The sequence below is a fragment of the Aquarana catesbeiana genome, linkage group LG03, assembly GCF_042186555.1.
Source record: "Aquarana catesbeiana isolate 2022-GZ linkage group LG03, ASM4218655v1, whole genome shotgun sequence".
Lineage (NCBI taxonomy): Eukaryota > Metazoa > Chordata > Amphibia > Anura > Ranidae > Aquarana > Aquarana catesbeiana.
Genome location: NC_133326.1, coordinates 236,204,055 through 236,220,568, shown reverse-complemented (window position 1 = coordinate 236,220,568; position 16,514 = coordinate 236,204,055). Strand labels below are relative to the sequence as shown.

At 37.7% G+C, this 16,514-nt stretch overlaps 1 protein-coding gene across 2 annotated transcripts in view; it reads right to left on the bottom strand.

The window, feature by feature from the left end:
- Positions 1-16,514, bottom strand: part of PPP1R3A (protein phosphatase 1 regulatory subunit 3A) — a 59,069-nt gene that overhangs the window by 26,121 nt on the left and 16,434 nt on the right. The window lies entirely within an intron of this gene.

Below are 16,514 nucleotides of genomic sequence, written 5' to 3'. Positions count from 1 at the left end.
AGATATAGATATAGATATAGCTAGAGAGAGAGAGAGAGCACAAATGAATCATGAATCAACTGACCTATTATGCCCCGTACACACGGTCAGACATTGATCGGATATTCCGACAACAAAATCCATGGATTTTTTCCGACGGATGTTGGCTCAAACTTGTCTTGCATACACACGGTCACACAAAGTTGTCGGAAAATCTGATTGCTCTGAACGTGGTGACGTAAAACATGTCAGGACTATAAACGGGGCAGTAGCCAATAGCTTTCGTTCCTTAATTTATTCTGAGCATGCGTGGCACTTTGTGCGTCGGATTTGTGTACACACGATCGGAATTTCCGACAACGGATTTTGTTGTCGGAAAATTTTATAGCAAGCTCTCAAACTTTGTGTGTCGGAAAATCCGATGGGAAATGTGTGATGGAGCCTACACACGGTCGGAATTTCTGACAACTAGGTCCTATCACACATTTTCCATCGGAAAATTCTATCGTGTGTACAGGGCATTAGTGTTTATTTTGATATACAGTAGAACATAATGGATATATATATACACGCAGCCTGGTTACCAGCATATTAGAGCTAAATTGGATATTAGATCTAAACTCACACAAGCTTTAAGACTGTATCCTGGGTATAGAAGGCCTAGGCTTCTACAAGTATTAATCTGTATTGGCACTGCTCATTGCAAATTGCATCTACAGTGCAATAACTTTTTTTTTCTGTGTACCAGATATTATTAGTCTGCTTGGGCCACTTTACACCTAATTTATCAACAAGAACTCTATGAAAGGACAATGCAAATGTTAAAACTCTACAAAATGCATTTGAATTTTTGCTTAGCTAAGTGAATAAGATGAAGCTGAGTTTGCTTTAAATATCCAATCATGTATTAGCTGCTTGTCCAGCTGCCCTCCTATGTTAACAGAAATCCTTAATCAATAAGGTAATGCTAACAGTAGGTGTATAGTGCAGTAATTCATAGCTACTACTAGTCCAAACTAACCAATCAGATTTCAGTTTACTTAATCATATAAGTAAAATATGTAAATAGTTATATCAATAAATATGATTGGATATTCAAAGCTTTGCAAAGTGAACATTCTCTATTCCTTTAGCAGAATAACTCCAATGATTTCAGTAGATTTTCCATGATTTGTCTAGTATTCATATTTAATATTCAGTATAGCCAGTGTTGTATCCAAGGTGTTTAATATCCTCACAAAACTGAAATACATTTTCCACAAATGTTGGGTCTACTTAGAGTACCACAAAAAATAAGACAATGGAGCTATAAATTCTTGTAATACCAGCAATTAAGAACATGAGATACCATCATATGATTGAGCGTCTGAGAGATAAGATCTTACTGGGGTATCAGATTGTAGTCGTCTAACTCGACATTTCAGCCATGTCATGGTAGCGTCTGATACTATTGATCATCTAAAAGTTGCTTTTCAAGTCCCTCAGTCCCTCTAGTGGACATAAATGTGAAATACCCACACAAAATTTGTATTTGAAGTACATATTTTTTAAAATGATAATCAAATGATTACCTGCATTATTGTATGCATAGACTTTACACCTACCTAGTTAGAAAAAAGATACAAGTAAGTCTATCTAGTTCAATCAATTGAACTTTGATGACCTTGAATGGATGTTTTTGGACAGACTGAGAGACAATACAGTGGAATTGATTTACTAAAACTGGGGCACACAGAATCTAGTGCAGCTGTGCATGGTAGCCAATCAGCTTCTAACTCCAGCTTGTTCAATTAGGCTTTGGCAATAATACCTGGAAGGTTGCACCAGATTTTGCACTCTCCAGTTTTAGTAAATAACCCCCAATGCCTATGAGTGATCAGCAAGCACTCTTAACTGAGTCTTTTCAGGTAACAGAAACAATCAGGTAAGGAGAAACAATATGACATGTTGGAATTTTATTTTACATTTTAGATTTTTTTTTTACATGTTTAATTATTTATGCAATGTATTGTACAAATACACATTTACAGTGTGTTTTCTTCCTGTTACCTCTGCTAACTGTGGCAAAGCACTAGGTATGTGTGACTTCAAGGCTCTGATTAGCTACCTTTGTGTTAACAGAGAGAATGTCACATTAATCCAGTCCTGTACTGTGGCTAATAGTGTTAACAGGACAATCTGCTGGGACCTTGAGATATTTTGCTCTGAGAGAGAGATTAGTATTTGCAGATTTAGAGACCTTTTTTTTCAATGGCACTCTTCAGAAAACCAGTAGATCTAAAGTCAATTTTTAACTTTAGGTTTTCTTTAACCACTTGTATAATGGGGCAGCTTTTTCATGATTTGCTCATATATTAAAATCAGCAATTTTGCTAGAAAATACTGTAACCCCCCCTAAAAAGTATATATTTTCTAAAAGCAGAGCCCCTGGAGAATGAAATGGAGGTAGTTACAATTTATTTTTGTTGCATGATATTTGTGCATTTATTGAAACGCATACTTTGAGGAAAAATACACTAAAATGATTGTAGTACAAACATAATATTATACCCAGTTTAAGATAACATATACAAGATGGGGTTTTGTCAAGTAAATACATACCAAACAATTCAAGTTGCAAAAAACAAAAATTCTCCATAGGCAGTGCTTTAAACACCTTTACTGGTCAGCAGTTTAGAGTTACCCATGTGGCACTATAATTGTTTCTCTGATGTTCATGATGATTCCTCACACATATGGCACGATTAATGTTGACATACACGTGCTCTGCATGCTGCGCTTTTTATATGGGGTGTGTGCATGGGGTGATGGGGGTGAGGGGATGCTTTGAATGTTATTAAATTTGTTTTATTTATTTTATACAAATTTTTTTCTTTTTACATTTTTTATGTGACAGCATGGGCAGGTGACAGTTCTTTATTATAGTGACATTGGGGTCTAGGAGTCTCCCCTGCCCTCCAATGAAATATTCCTGCACAGATCGTGCTGGAATAATTGAATCCTCGGCTACATTAGCCAAGGAATAACAGCTGTGAAAGCGACGTAATACATGTTGTTTCTGGGGTCAGAAGTCACAGGAGGGAACAGGGAATGGATGTTCCCTGGGTTCCTCCTGCCTTCTAAACAAAATAAAAAATTATCAAAATTATATATATATATATATATATATATATATATATATATATATATATATATATATATATAAAATAACTATAGCTTTTCTTTAAGTCATTTAAGGCAGAGGTCATTGAAGCATAGATGCCTAGGCTAAATTTGAAAGCATAAGCATGCAAATGTAAAATGACTAGAACTCTATAACTAGAACTCTATAACTAGAACTATTTAATTAATTTGTATACCTAACTAATTTCTATATGTTATATTAGTGTAACCTTTTCTCTAAGTAATTCTACATTTGACTTTCATATTTTCATTTTTGTACTAAATATACAAATTTGTATATTAGCAAAAGAGGAAGTTTTGTAGTTTAGTGAAATCCTTGATCAGCAAATGTTGAGAAAACTACTTGCCATATGGAAGGTGACTACTTTTAGTGAGTCAAGCCCGACTGAGATTTGCATTGAGAGAGAGGAACCATATATAAATATTGCTTTCTGCATGTGTGTAGTGCATATTGTAAATTATACAGTACATAACATTTTTGTTAAAAACATTAACTGAAATGAACATGATTACATATACTGAGTTGATCACATTCACTTGTAAAAAATTAAAGTAATTCTGTTGCTTTTTTTTTTTCCCAATGAAAAATATATATAATGCAAGTAATGAAAACGTACCTGTTCTGCTGCCTGCGTCACCAAACTGCTTTGCGGTGAAGAGGGAAGCTTACTGAAAAATCCTCAGCATCCATAGCACTTGTCGGATGCCTGGTCCCTCAGAAAATGCATTGGGGAGCGCTGGTCCCTGACATTTCTGAAAGTGCTGATTGCAGAAAAATTTCCAGCATGATTTTCTCTTCACTGCAGAGGAGGTGAGTGATGCAGAATGTATTTACTGCTTACTTTACAGGGGGCTCTTTTATTTTTAAAAAGCAACAGTTTTGCTTTAAAAAAAAAAAAAAAAGATACATTTTCTCTTTTAGCATTTTATTTTTTTAACCTTTTTTTCACCCCTTGCAATGGCAGCTACCCTTTAAAAAAATGACAGACTGGCAGCTTTTTATAACCCATGAGATTCCTCCTTCTCATTTTACTATCCACTTTCTATCGTGCCCTTTTTATGACTCCAATGCCAAATTCCTTGCTTGATGCTACCCAAAAAAGTAGTGAATACAAAAATTGAAAATGGAAAAAATATAAACATTAATGGTAAAAAAAAGAAAGAAAAATAGCTAAGGGATTGAAGGAGCGAATTGGAGCTGGAAAGGGGTTAAACAGAAATCTATTTTATTAAATTTTTGTATTTTACTTGTTTCTTTTTAGGTCAAACCTTTGATCTACATTTGAATTAAATAGTATGTACAATGTAACAATACATTGGGGAATATTTACCAAAACTGGTGCACACAGAATCTGCTGCAGCTTTGCATAGCAACCAATCAGCTTCTAGGATTTGTTATCAAAGCTTAATTGAACAAGCTGAAGTTAGAAGCTAATTGGTAACTATGTACAGCTACACCAGATTCTGTATGTATCAGCTTTAGTAAATCTCCCCCATAGTCACATGGGGTTGATTTACTAAAATTGGAAAGTGCAAAATCTGGTGCAGCTGTGTATGGTAGCCCATCAGCTTCTAATTTCTACTTGTGCAAGTAAGCTTTGACAAAAAACTGGAAGCTGATTGGTTTCTCTGCAGAGCTGCACCAAATTTTGCACGCTCCAGTTTTAGTGAATCAGCCCCACTGTATTAAGCCTGGTACACACAGACCAAAAAAATCAGCCTTTCAGCAGGAAATGGGCAACTTTCGGTCCATGTGTACAGCTATTCATCTAACATCAGGCTTCTGTCGAGCAGTTTTGTTGGAAATCCAGTACAAACATTTGATGCTTGTCAATCAAAACCAGTTTTGTTTTGACGTGCTTCGCCCTTCCATGTGCTCCTTGCTGCAAGGGCCAGTTATAGGTGAGGGCAGTTTGTTTGCACTGTTGGAATACTAGTGAAGGTATGTACCGGACACCTTTGCTGCCATTGTGCTATATGCTGGGTGTCCAGTGTGCCTTTAAAGAGGGGTGGGCTCCCTCCAGGTTTACCTGCCCCCCTTTATCTATCCATTATTATGCATGTACTTCTACTATGGAGGCTCTCAAAAATGTATAGAGTTAGGACTGCAGATAATATTGTTGCTTTGTCATGGCCTGTGCAGCTTACGCATGTACTGTTGCAAATGTGTGCAAACGAAACCCCTGTTTTTAACACATACTGTTAGACAGGATAATTCAGTTGTTAGCAGATGGTCGGTAAGTTAAGCTGGGAATTTTTTTTTGTTTTAAAAACCAGCAGTTGATTAGCTCTTGCAGCCAATGGCTGCATGCAATGATTGGTGTATTCTGGTGGGGGGGGGGGGGGGTCCCCATTGTCAAAATACAATGTCTTAGCAAAAAAGATCCCTGCATCAACATTGTCTGTATAGATGTGAGGATCTGTCAGTTTGTGTGTGTACCCAGCTTTACTCAGAGACATATGAAGACTATCCAGTTACCAGTAATACAACCTGGCCAGGAAATTGTCAGATGATACACCTTAAAACATTGTTGCGGTTTTTTAAGCTGCATCTCCTACATTTAAAAACCTTAAGTGGTTAAAATACTGTATATTCCAAAAATACACAGCTATTTTATATATGGTTGAACCTCTCGAATATAAGAAGTGTAACATCATAGACCATTTTATTTTTTTTTAATTGGTTCTAAAGGCAGAATTTTTTTTACCTTCTATGCATTAAGTTAAAAAAAAACCTTCTGCATGCAGCTCTATCCCCCCCCCCCCCCCACCGCCCCAAATACTTATGTGAGCCTGATCTCGATCCAGCAATGTGCTTGAGAGCAGTAGCTCTCTCTCTCCTCATTGGTCCCCATTGCTGTCAATCACAGCCAGTGGGGAGGGAGCAGGGGCAGGGCTGAGCCACACTCTGTGTGTCCTATGAACACACAGAGGTGGCTTGGGAACAAATATGCATGAGTGCACCCCATAGCATGTGGCTTTTTTTTATTTCAACATTTTTTTTTATTGAGTATTTCAGAAATAAACAGAGTACAAAGAAAATAAGGTATTTTGATATACACAATATACATCCGTGGAAGCACTTTTGCGTGGTTACTAATTAATCAACAGAGTGAGACTTAAGTATTAGAAAATCAACGAGTCAAGGAAACCTTGCTTATTGTTATTGTTTTTTGGGCCATATAGACCAACGTTTGTCAAAGAGATTACATAGCATAGAATTGATTGCTATGAGACGTTCGAATGTATAGTTTCTGTGGACTGCTTTCGTAACATAAGATTTATAGACGGTTTATAAATGTGGTGTTTTTCCAGTTACGCAGGATCAGTATGCGTGTCTCCAATAGGATGTGAGTAACGACTGGTCTGAAGTTGGGCGGGAGTTTTTCTACGTTTAAGTGGAGGATTGGTAGCATGTGGCTTTCTGTGGGGGTACTCTAGGGGGAGGAGCCAGGAGTGCCAGTGAGGGACCCGAGAACAGCAGGATTGGGGCTGCTCGGTGCAAAACCATTGCACAGAGCAGGTAAGTATGACATGTTTGTTATTTAAAAAAACTTAAAAAGGTAGAATAAACCAAAAGTTGGACCAAAAGTATAAAATAATATCAGCTTAAACATGCAGCTGTAATTTTAATAGTCATTGTTAATATTTAAAAGCTGCAGCCTTCAATAAAAATACCCGTTGTATTATTTAGTGGGCTCTTAATTTAGGTCATTGATGTAGGTCCTTGTTCAGTCACTTCCTTCTATAGGGGGACAATGCTAAATCCCTGTGTCCCAATTGTGTTCCATCATTATCAATCAGAGAACTGCTTGTATTTAGTGAAAAAAAACCACAACAAACACCACAAAACATTTTATGAATGGGGGAAGTATCGATCAAGCGTCTCCTTGTGGTCAGAGTCCAGAGGGGGAGTCACTTGCACAGAACCCAGAAGATCATGGCTCTGATTTAAAGCATCCCCAGCAGCCCCCAGATATGCATACTTATATTAAGCTTAGCTGACCCATTGTGGGCATGCAAAAAATATAATTCCTGAAGTTCAGCTTTAGATAGCAAAATTAGGAGGATTGCAAATACAACCTTTACATTTTTATTTTCTTTCATCTGAAAGTTATACTCTAGGTTTCAGCCAGTAACAGTTTGTGCTTTATGCTTTCTTCCAAATATGAGGACACTCTGGCACGAAACATAGGTGTGTGCAGCCTATTGCACTATGGTGTGTGCCTGAAAGCTCAAACATACATTCCTTTCTCTGCACCCTCAGCTGCACGGGACAGTGAATGAATGGAAAGCACTGAGCAGTGAGTGAGTGTGTTCACTGTGTTCATTTAGAAAATAAAGGGGCTGGTGAAACATCCCCTGCAGCAGCCGGGGAAGAGGAGGGAAGCCAGCAGCACTGCAGTGGGGGGCTGCAACACGGGGGGAAGTCCGGGCGGTAGGGGAATCGGCATTGCACTGAGTGAATAGGGTGTGCCCAGGCACACCTTGCACACCCTCTCCACATGGCTTTGGCATGGAATCAGATAAAATAATATCAGGATACCTTCAGGAATGCTTGGTTCTTAATGCTTGCTTACAACCACCTGGTGTAGGTTATATAGGATTTCTTAGTGAAAGGAGCAGGTAGCTTCCAAAGGTAGGCAAAGAGACATATAAGTTGATAGGTAAGTATTTTAATGGAGCAAGGGAGGACAGGCCCATGAAGCACCAGTCCTGAAATCTGTATTTAATGTGGCTGATTTCTCCTTTTGATAATACTAGATACATGGCTGTTATGTTGATTCAAAAGCTCTAAATCTAAAATGTTTCCTTTAATTTTGGATAAAGTAGAAATTAGAACCTCAGGATTTATTGCAGTCTGAGCACTGCTGGGAAGAATCACCTTCTCCTTTTGTCCTTGTTAGCGAGGGACATTACCTTTCACGTTTGCTGTTTTGGCATTAGATACATTTTTTTTTACTTTCTGATCCTGAACGTGTACCAGAAGTTCTAACCTCTTTCTGATTTTACTATCTGCAAACTTGTTCCAGGGCATTGGTTTAGAAATAATTGGGAACAGAGATGGCTAAATAGCTAGACTTTTTAAAAATGCGTTAAAAAATTAAAGACCATTTTACCCTTGTTACAGGTTTCCTTTAAACTTGGACGTGGTCCAAAAAGAAAGAGAATGGCTGACATAGCTGCAGACTGCTTATATCAGGCACCACTAGAGATGGTCCAAGTAGATTAAATAGATTAAGATTCAACTCAAATTAATGAATCTCTTGCTTATGGATTGGATTTTGAATATCTTAAACCATTGATGAAAACTGGAAATAAATATTGGACAGTCATTAGTCATGACACAGCAGGGAGATTTGTGGTCAAGCAAATCAGGGCCTAAAATGGCAACATTCATATTTATTCCTGCATTATGCAATTTTCCTAAATATGTGGTCACATGATTTAAATAACATTACAGATATATATTTATATGAACTACTTCAATACCAGGCACTTTCACCCCCTTCCTGCCCAGGCCAATTTTCAGCTTTCATCACTGTCACACTTTGAATGACAACTGCACGGTTATGCAACAGTGTACCCATATAACATTTTTATATTTTTTTTTCACCCAAATAGAGCTTTTGATGATATTTAATCACCACTGTTTTTTTTTTTTTTTTTTGCTAAATTACAATAATATTTTTTGGGGGAAAAAAACAAGTTTTCTTTCTTCATAAATTTCGCCCAAAATTTATTCTGCTACATTTCTTTGGTGAAAATAACCCAAATCAGTGTATATTATTTAGTCTGTAAGAAAGTTATCGATTCCACAAACTATGGTATATATATCTGAAAAGCGATCAAACCTGAGGTACTGATGGCCTATCTCATTTCATGAGGCCCAAAAACGTCAGGACAGGACAAATACCCCCCAAATGACCTTTTTGGAAAGTAGACAGTCTCGGGTATTTAGTAAGAGGCATGACACATTTTTTGAAGTTGTAATTTTTTGAAAAAAAAAAAAAAAAAAAAGTTTCACTTTTTTTTTTTACATACTGTCACCAGTGCAGTACAGCATCATCATATAACTGGTGTGGCAGGGACCTGGTGGGTGACAGTATGTTAAAAAAAAAATAATAATATTAATAATAATACATTTTCAATTTTTGTTAAATATTTTTTTTTTTCTTTTCTTCTTTCTTTTCTTACACTGTACCACTCCGGGGAGTTGATCAGGATTTTTTTTTACATACTATGATTGCTTATAGCAGTGAATTTCATTGCTATAAGTACATCTTTTTATTGAATCACAGTGTGTAGACACTGTGTATTCATGTGATTAGCTGTGATTGGTCTTAGCTAATCACATGGTACGAATGGGCTATGATTGGCCCTGTCTGCACCATGTGATCACTATGACCAATCACAGCTGGCAACACAATTATATACAATGAATGGGATCAAAGGAAGCCATTCAATGTTTACAATTGTAATTTGGTCTGCTGTGATAGGTCACAGTGATCACATGTTACCAGCAGCGGGCAGCTACAGTGATCAGTCATCTGCTGTGTCCAGTGGATACATCAGGTGACAGATCACGCTGGAGCGTGGCTCGGGGTGGCCGCGCGAAGCGCATTCTCGGGAAGACATCATATCCCAGAACAATAGGGTTCCTGCCCTTCGGTGCAGGAAGCGGTTAAAAAATCAAAATATAAATAAAATGGATACAAGCATACTGCTTTCTGCAATATCAGTTTGTTTGCAAGAAACACTTGTATAATGAGGTTCTATGCCTGTCTGAACACTGCCAAAAAAAATAAAAACAAAATTGTATTAATATTGTATTAGGCTTGATTTTAATGACTTGTATATGCATGTTTTTTTAACTACAGAGGTGATGACTAATTTTATTATCAAGATGTTTTGTAGAAACAAAACATAAATGAATGACTACATTATGTTCAACTGTTTCATTTGTTCTAGAAATGGCACAAACAAGGGCATTATAAGGTTAGAACTACAACTGTTAAAATGAAAAACAAAAGCATTTTAACAACAAAGAAATAGTGATTTTTAAATAAAGGAGTCTGTGACACATTTATGTCTATACAGAACAAATGAAATTGTTGTATTCATCAAAAAGGAAGTTATTGAGGCAGAATTATCAGTATATCTGTAATCCTTTTCATCTTAGAGGAATCAGTTTTTAGTGACAAAGAAACTTGTGATGGGTTTCACTGCTTAAAGGGTGTGAAATATATTTTTTGCTTCCTATATTATTGCAGTGTCAGCGATTGTATTTCCTATGTCATGAAAATCTAATTATGCTTAAGATGAAGTAGGAACATCTCTTAGCCTTCATTTAAAAGTAATGATAAAAAAGCAGATGCTTAAAAACATAATGCTTTTATGTCAGTGTGACAATAAATTGTTAAAGAGTCAATTACAATAGAGTGTGATAGCATTAGAAAGGTAAGAAAGCAGGTATCTAGAAATACAGAAGAGAAAACAAAAAAGAAAACATCTTATCAAATCAATATGTTGCTAATTATATACCAGTACATACGGGGTGGCATATCTGTATACACATATTCGGGTATTTACTCCTATATTTGTGTTCTCGTATTCATTGATATCCACATGATATCCTCATGATAGATCCTCCACAGATTCATGTATGCTATGCTTATAAATGTTTTTAATTTTTAGTTTGCTCATGTACTGGTTCATGTTTTTAGAATGATGCTTCTTAAAATTGCATCGTTCATCTGATATCAAATGTCGTTTAAATTTGATTGTGCATGATGGGAACTTCAAACAGGAAATGTGAGTGTGGAATTGGACACACATGAGTTTAATTTTGAAATCTATTCACATGCACCTCATGGTTGCATCATGCTTTGGGGTTTATGGTCGGTACATATCACCAGGGAGCAGCGGCCTTTTTGTAATTACATACCAGCTCACAATTTGAGGGTTTATATAGCTGTTTGCCACCTAAATGCATTATAACCTAAATGCAATATATATATATATATATATATATATATATATATATATATATATATATATATACATATACACACACATTATATATATAAAATTTTACTATATCTTTTCATGTGACAACACTGAAGAAATTACACTTTGCTACAATGTAAAGTAGTAGTAGTATAACGGTGAAAATTTGCTGTCCCCTCAAAATAACTCAACACACAGCCATTAATGTCTAAATCGCTGGCAACTAAAGTGAGTACATCCTTGAAAATGTCCAAATTGGGCCCAATTAGCCATTTTCCCTCCCCGGTGTCATGTGACTCATTAGTGCTACAAGGTCTCAGGTGTGAATGGGGAGCAGGTGTGTTAAATTTGGTGTTATCACTCTCACTCTCTCATACTGGTCACTGGAAGTTCAAAATGGCACCTCATGGCAAAGAACTCTCTGAGGATCTCAAAAAAAGAATTATTGCTCTACATAAAGATGGCCTAGGCTATAAGAAGATTGCCAAGACCTTGAAACTGAGCTGCAGCACAGTGGCCAAGACCATACAGCAGTTTAACTGCACAAGTTCCACTCAGAACAGGCATGACCATGGTCGACCAAAGAAGTTGAGTGCAAATGCTCAGTGTCATATGCAGAGGTTGTCTTTGGGAAATAGACGTATGAGTGCTGCCAGCATTGCTGCAGAGGTTGAAGGGGTGGGGGGTCAGTCTGTCAGTGCTCAGACCATACGTAGCACACTTTGGTCTGCATGGCTGTCATCCCAGAAGGAAGCCTCTTCTAAAAATGAAGAAAGCCCTCAAAAAGTTTGCTGAAGACAAGCAGACTAAGGACATGGATTACTGGAAACATGTCCTATGGTCTGATGAGACCAAGATAAACCTATTTGGTTCAGATGGAGTCAAGCGTGTGTGGTGGCAACCAGGTGAGGAGTACAAAGACAAGTTTGTCTTGCCCACAGTCAAGCATGGTGGTAGGAGTGTCATGGTCTGGGGCTGCATGAGTGCTGCTGGCCCTGGGGAGCTACAGTTCATTGAGGAAGCCATGAATGCCAACATTTACTGTGACATACTGAAGCAGAGTATGATCCCCTCCCTTCAGAGACTGGGCCGCAGGGCACTATTCCAGCATGTTAACAACCCCAAACACACCTCCAAAACGACCACTGACTTGCTAAAGAAGATGAGGGTAAAGGTGATGGACTGGCCAAACATGTGTCCAGACCTAAACCCTATTGAGCATCTGTGGGGCATCCTCAAAAGGAGGGTGGAGGAGCGCAAGGTCTGTAATATCCACCAGCTCAGTGATGTCATGGAGGGGTGGAAGAGGACTCCAGTGGCAACCTGTGAAGCTCTGGTGAACTCCATGCCCAAGAGTGTTAAGGCAGTGTTGGAAAGTAATGGTGGCCACACAAAATATTGACACTTTGGGCCCAATTTGGACATTTTCACTTAGAGGTGTACACATTTTTGTTGCCAGAGGTTTAGACATCAATGGCTGTGTGTTGAGTTATTTTGAGGGACAGTAAATTTACACTGTTATATACACTCACTACTTTACATTGTAGCAAAGTGTCATTTTTTCAGTGTTGTCACATGAAAAGATAGAATAAAATATGTTCAAAAATGTGAGGGGTGTACTCACTTTTGTGAGATACTGTATATACTGTACATGTGTGTTTTTATATACAATCTGCCAAGGGGTGGTTTACAGTTACATCATTTTGCTTGATGTTCAACGTTAGTGAACTGTGCAGCAAACCCCAATGAAGATTATGTGTTTATTATTCAATTGTATACATTTGTAGGGCTAAGATTGCCATTTTGTCCAACAAAAGGCATGGGAATCCTGAAACTGCCATGGCGATCATAAACCAATGCCAAAATGTAAGAATATACTGTATCATATGAGGAGAGCATTTTGATGCAGCTTCAAGGGCTTTGTTACACTAATATAATATATAATATACACTAATCCTTTAATTACATGCTTCAGGGATTCTTTAAAGTTGTAAAATTATGGGGTTGCTTTACTAAAGGCCAGTAGACTGTGCACTTTGCAAGTGCAGGTTGCTCCAAAGCTTAGTAAATGAGGTACAAAGCTTCACTTTACAAAAAAAAAGCATTTTTGCTTGCACATGATTGAATGATGGAAATTTGCAGAGTTTCCCCTCATTTACTAAGCTCTGGAGCAGCTGCACAAAAAAGTGCATAGTCTAATATGCCATTAGTAAATCAACACCAATGTCTCCTTAAAAAAGCTTTTATTTATACTGTTGTGATAAATGGGTTATGTGTGGTACTTTGGTGCACAAAAGTTACCGCACATTATTGTGGCGCTGTGCTGGTAACAAAAGGCAACTCCAAGAGCACATTTGTGTTTCGAGCATCTCAATATAAAATAATAGCCAATGTGCTATAAAAAGAAAGAGGAAACCCAAAATACCACACCTCTGAAACAATTGTACGCTTTTTTAACCTCCTCAAGACTGGACACTTTCTAACCATTCCTGCCCTCCTAATTGTGTGTGTGTGTGTTTATGTCAATATAATTTCCCATATCTCTGTATACTGTTTTCACTAAGATGCCCATCTAAGAGTTTTTTCTAAACTATCAACACTTCCTGCTGACATCACTGCTTGTGGGAGAGAGTTCCACATCCTTAAAAGCTCCCTGAAACTGAAGTTTTTTCTGTATGCTAAAATCACCATTGAGGTATTTGTATATCACTTTCTCCTCTCAAGCATCTCTTCTCCAGGGAGAATAAGTTTAGTGTTTGTAGTCAATTCCTCTGTAGTCCCCTTATGAGCTTTGTTGCCCTTCTTTGGACTCAGTTCACTTCCAGCACATCCTTTCTGAGGACTGGTGACCAGAACTAAATGGCATACTCAACATGTTGACGGACCAGAATTTTGTAGGGTGGTAGAATTATAGTCTTATCTCTTGAGTAAGTCCCCATTTTAATGCATGCTAATATTCTGCTTGCTTTGCTTGCTGCAGCTTGACATTGCCTGCCATTGCTGAGCATGTGATCTACTAGGACCCCCAGATCTTTTTCCATTCTGGAATCCTCCAATGGTTCTTCTCCTAGTGAATAACTTGCATTCATATTTTTGGTCACTAAGTGCATTACTTTACATTTTTCAACATTAAACCTCATTTGCTATGTAGTTGCCCACCCCTTTATTTTCTTGAGGTCCTCCTGTAACGTTTCAATATCCTACTGTGAAGTTATTGCCCTGCTTAGCTTTGTATTATCAGCAAACCAACAGAATTGGTCCCTGGACAGAACCTTGGGGTACTCTGCTCATCACTCCAGTCTATTCTTAGTATACACCACCCTTTGGATGCACCCCTGTAGCTAGTTTTCTATCCAGGTATATAAACTATGGTCTAAGCCAACATACCTCAATTTGTAAATTAAGCATTTATGGGGAACTGTTTCAAATGCTTTTGCTAAATCCAGATATACTAAATCCACAGGCATTCCCTTATTTAAATGGCAGCTCACTTCCTCGTAGAATGTTAGCACAGTAGTCTGGCAAGAACGATCCTTCATAATTCCATGCTAATTACTACTAATGATACTGTTTTCATGTGAAAATTCTTGAATAGTATTTTATTATCCTCTCCAATAGTTTACAAACTGCTGATGTTAGACTGACCGGCCTGTAGTTTCCAGGTATATATCTTTGTCCTTTTTTAAATACTGGCACACATTTGCCTTTTGCAAATCAGCTGGTACCATTCCAGTCCTTAAGCTATCCATAACAATTAGGAATAATGGTCTGGATATTACCTGGCTAAGTTCTTTAGGTCCTTAGGTCCTAGAGATTTGTTAAAGTTACGTTTTTCAAGTCTGTTTCGGGCACTGGCTTCTGCTACAAGGGTACATTCCGTGCTTCCGTACTAACAATACAGTCATGGTTGTCAATTTAAAGATATTTCTCACATGCAGCATTGGCATACTTAGAATTGCACCCATAAACATTTTTCTACTCCTCCAGTATGGCAATACCACATGTGCGAGATTTTTTCACTGTCTGGTCTGGTTTTATATTGGGATTGTATCTTGTGTATCCCAAAAATCAACTGATTGTGTAAAAACCAATGTACTGTAATGGTCTCCTCTATACAAGTAATCAGGAATTCTAGCTAGTGTACCATCACCTGTAGCAGTCTCCATTCTTATAAGCCAAGAAAGCCGAGCATACTGGTACATGGCTGCCCCAGGAATGCTATATTCACTGGCCAGGAAGTACAGGAGACTGAAGAATAAAAGAACAAAGGAGTCCTTGTGGTTCCAGGAGTGCAGTTGTCTACAGGGAATGACTGCCCAGGAACTGGTGTCTCACAGGAGCATAGTCAATCAGATGCACAGATGAGTCGGTTCAGAAATTATTGTTTATATAACCATAATAATGCAAAAAAAAATCCAAATCACCACCCTAGAGTAATGCAGTGTCAACTATGGTAATACTGTCCTGCTCTGATAACAGGATATAAAAATCACACCACTCACGGTGTCCCTGATAACTGCTACACCAGGTATTAGTTAATTTAGCAAAAAACAAAACCCAGTGGTGATTAAATACCACCATATGAAAGCTCTATTTGTATGAAAAAATGATAACAGTTTCAAATGGGTATAGTATTGCATGACCGCGCAATTGTCATTCAAAGTGTGAAAGCTGAAAATTGGTCTGGGCAGGAAGGGGTGAAATTGCCCGGTATTGAAGTGGTTAATAAACACATGCAGGTAAATTGTTGTTTCCACATTGAAGAGGGAAGTTGGGAACTAAAAAAGAGAAGCACTTATCTAATTATCTCTTTTAACCACAGATAGAAATATTTATTAAATTTATTAATATTGTATGAAGGGAAGCATCTATTATGCATCATGGTCTGGTGGCATCATCACTATTCTGTCCAATACAGAGACCACCTCCCCATCTTCCTGATGGAAATGGAGCAAGTGTGGGTGATATCTACAGGAGCTATATCATATAATCAAGTAGCATGAAGCAGACACCTATTTATGAAAGACTGCTTACAAAGTTAATGCATTATTTTTAAATAATTGCAAAAATTCTTTAAGGCCTAAGTTTATGCAAAAATTTATTAAGAAAAAATCAGCACAAGGGATTTTACTTACAGTCGCGAGAATTGTCCCTTGTGCGAAAGTCTGAGGTTTTAGTTGAAATCTTCAATACTCTGATCCCCCCTACTCCTGCAGCTGCAATCTTCGGGTGCCATGGGGGTCAGTTTGACCGCAATATGTCAAATGCACTTATTAAGAGTACCAACTATGCCTGCCCTTTCTGCCCCCCTCCTCCAGTCTTAAAAAATGTACTATAGTTTC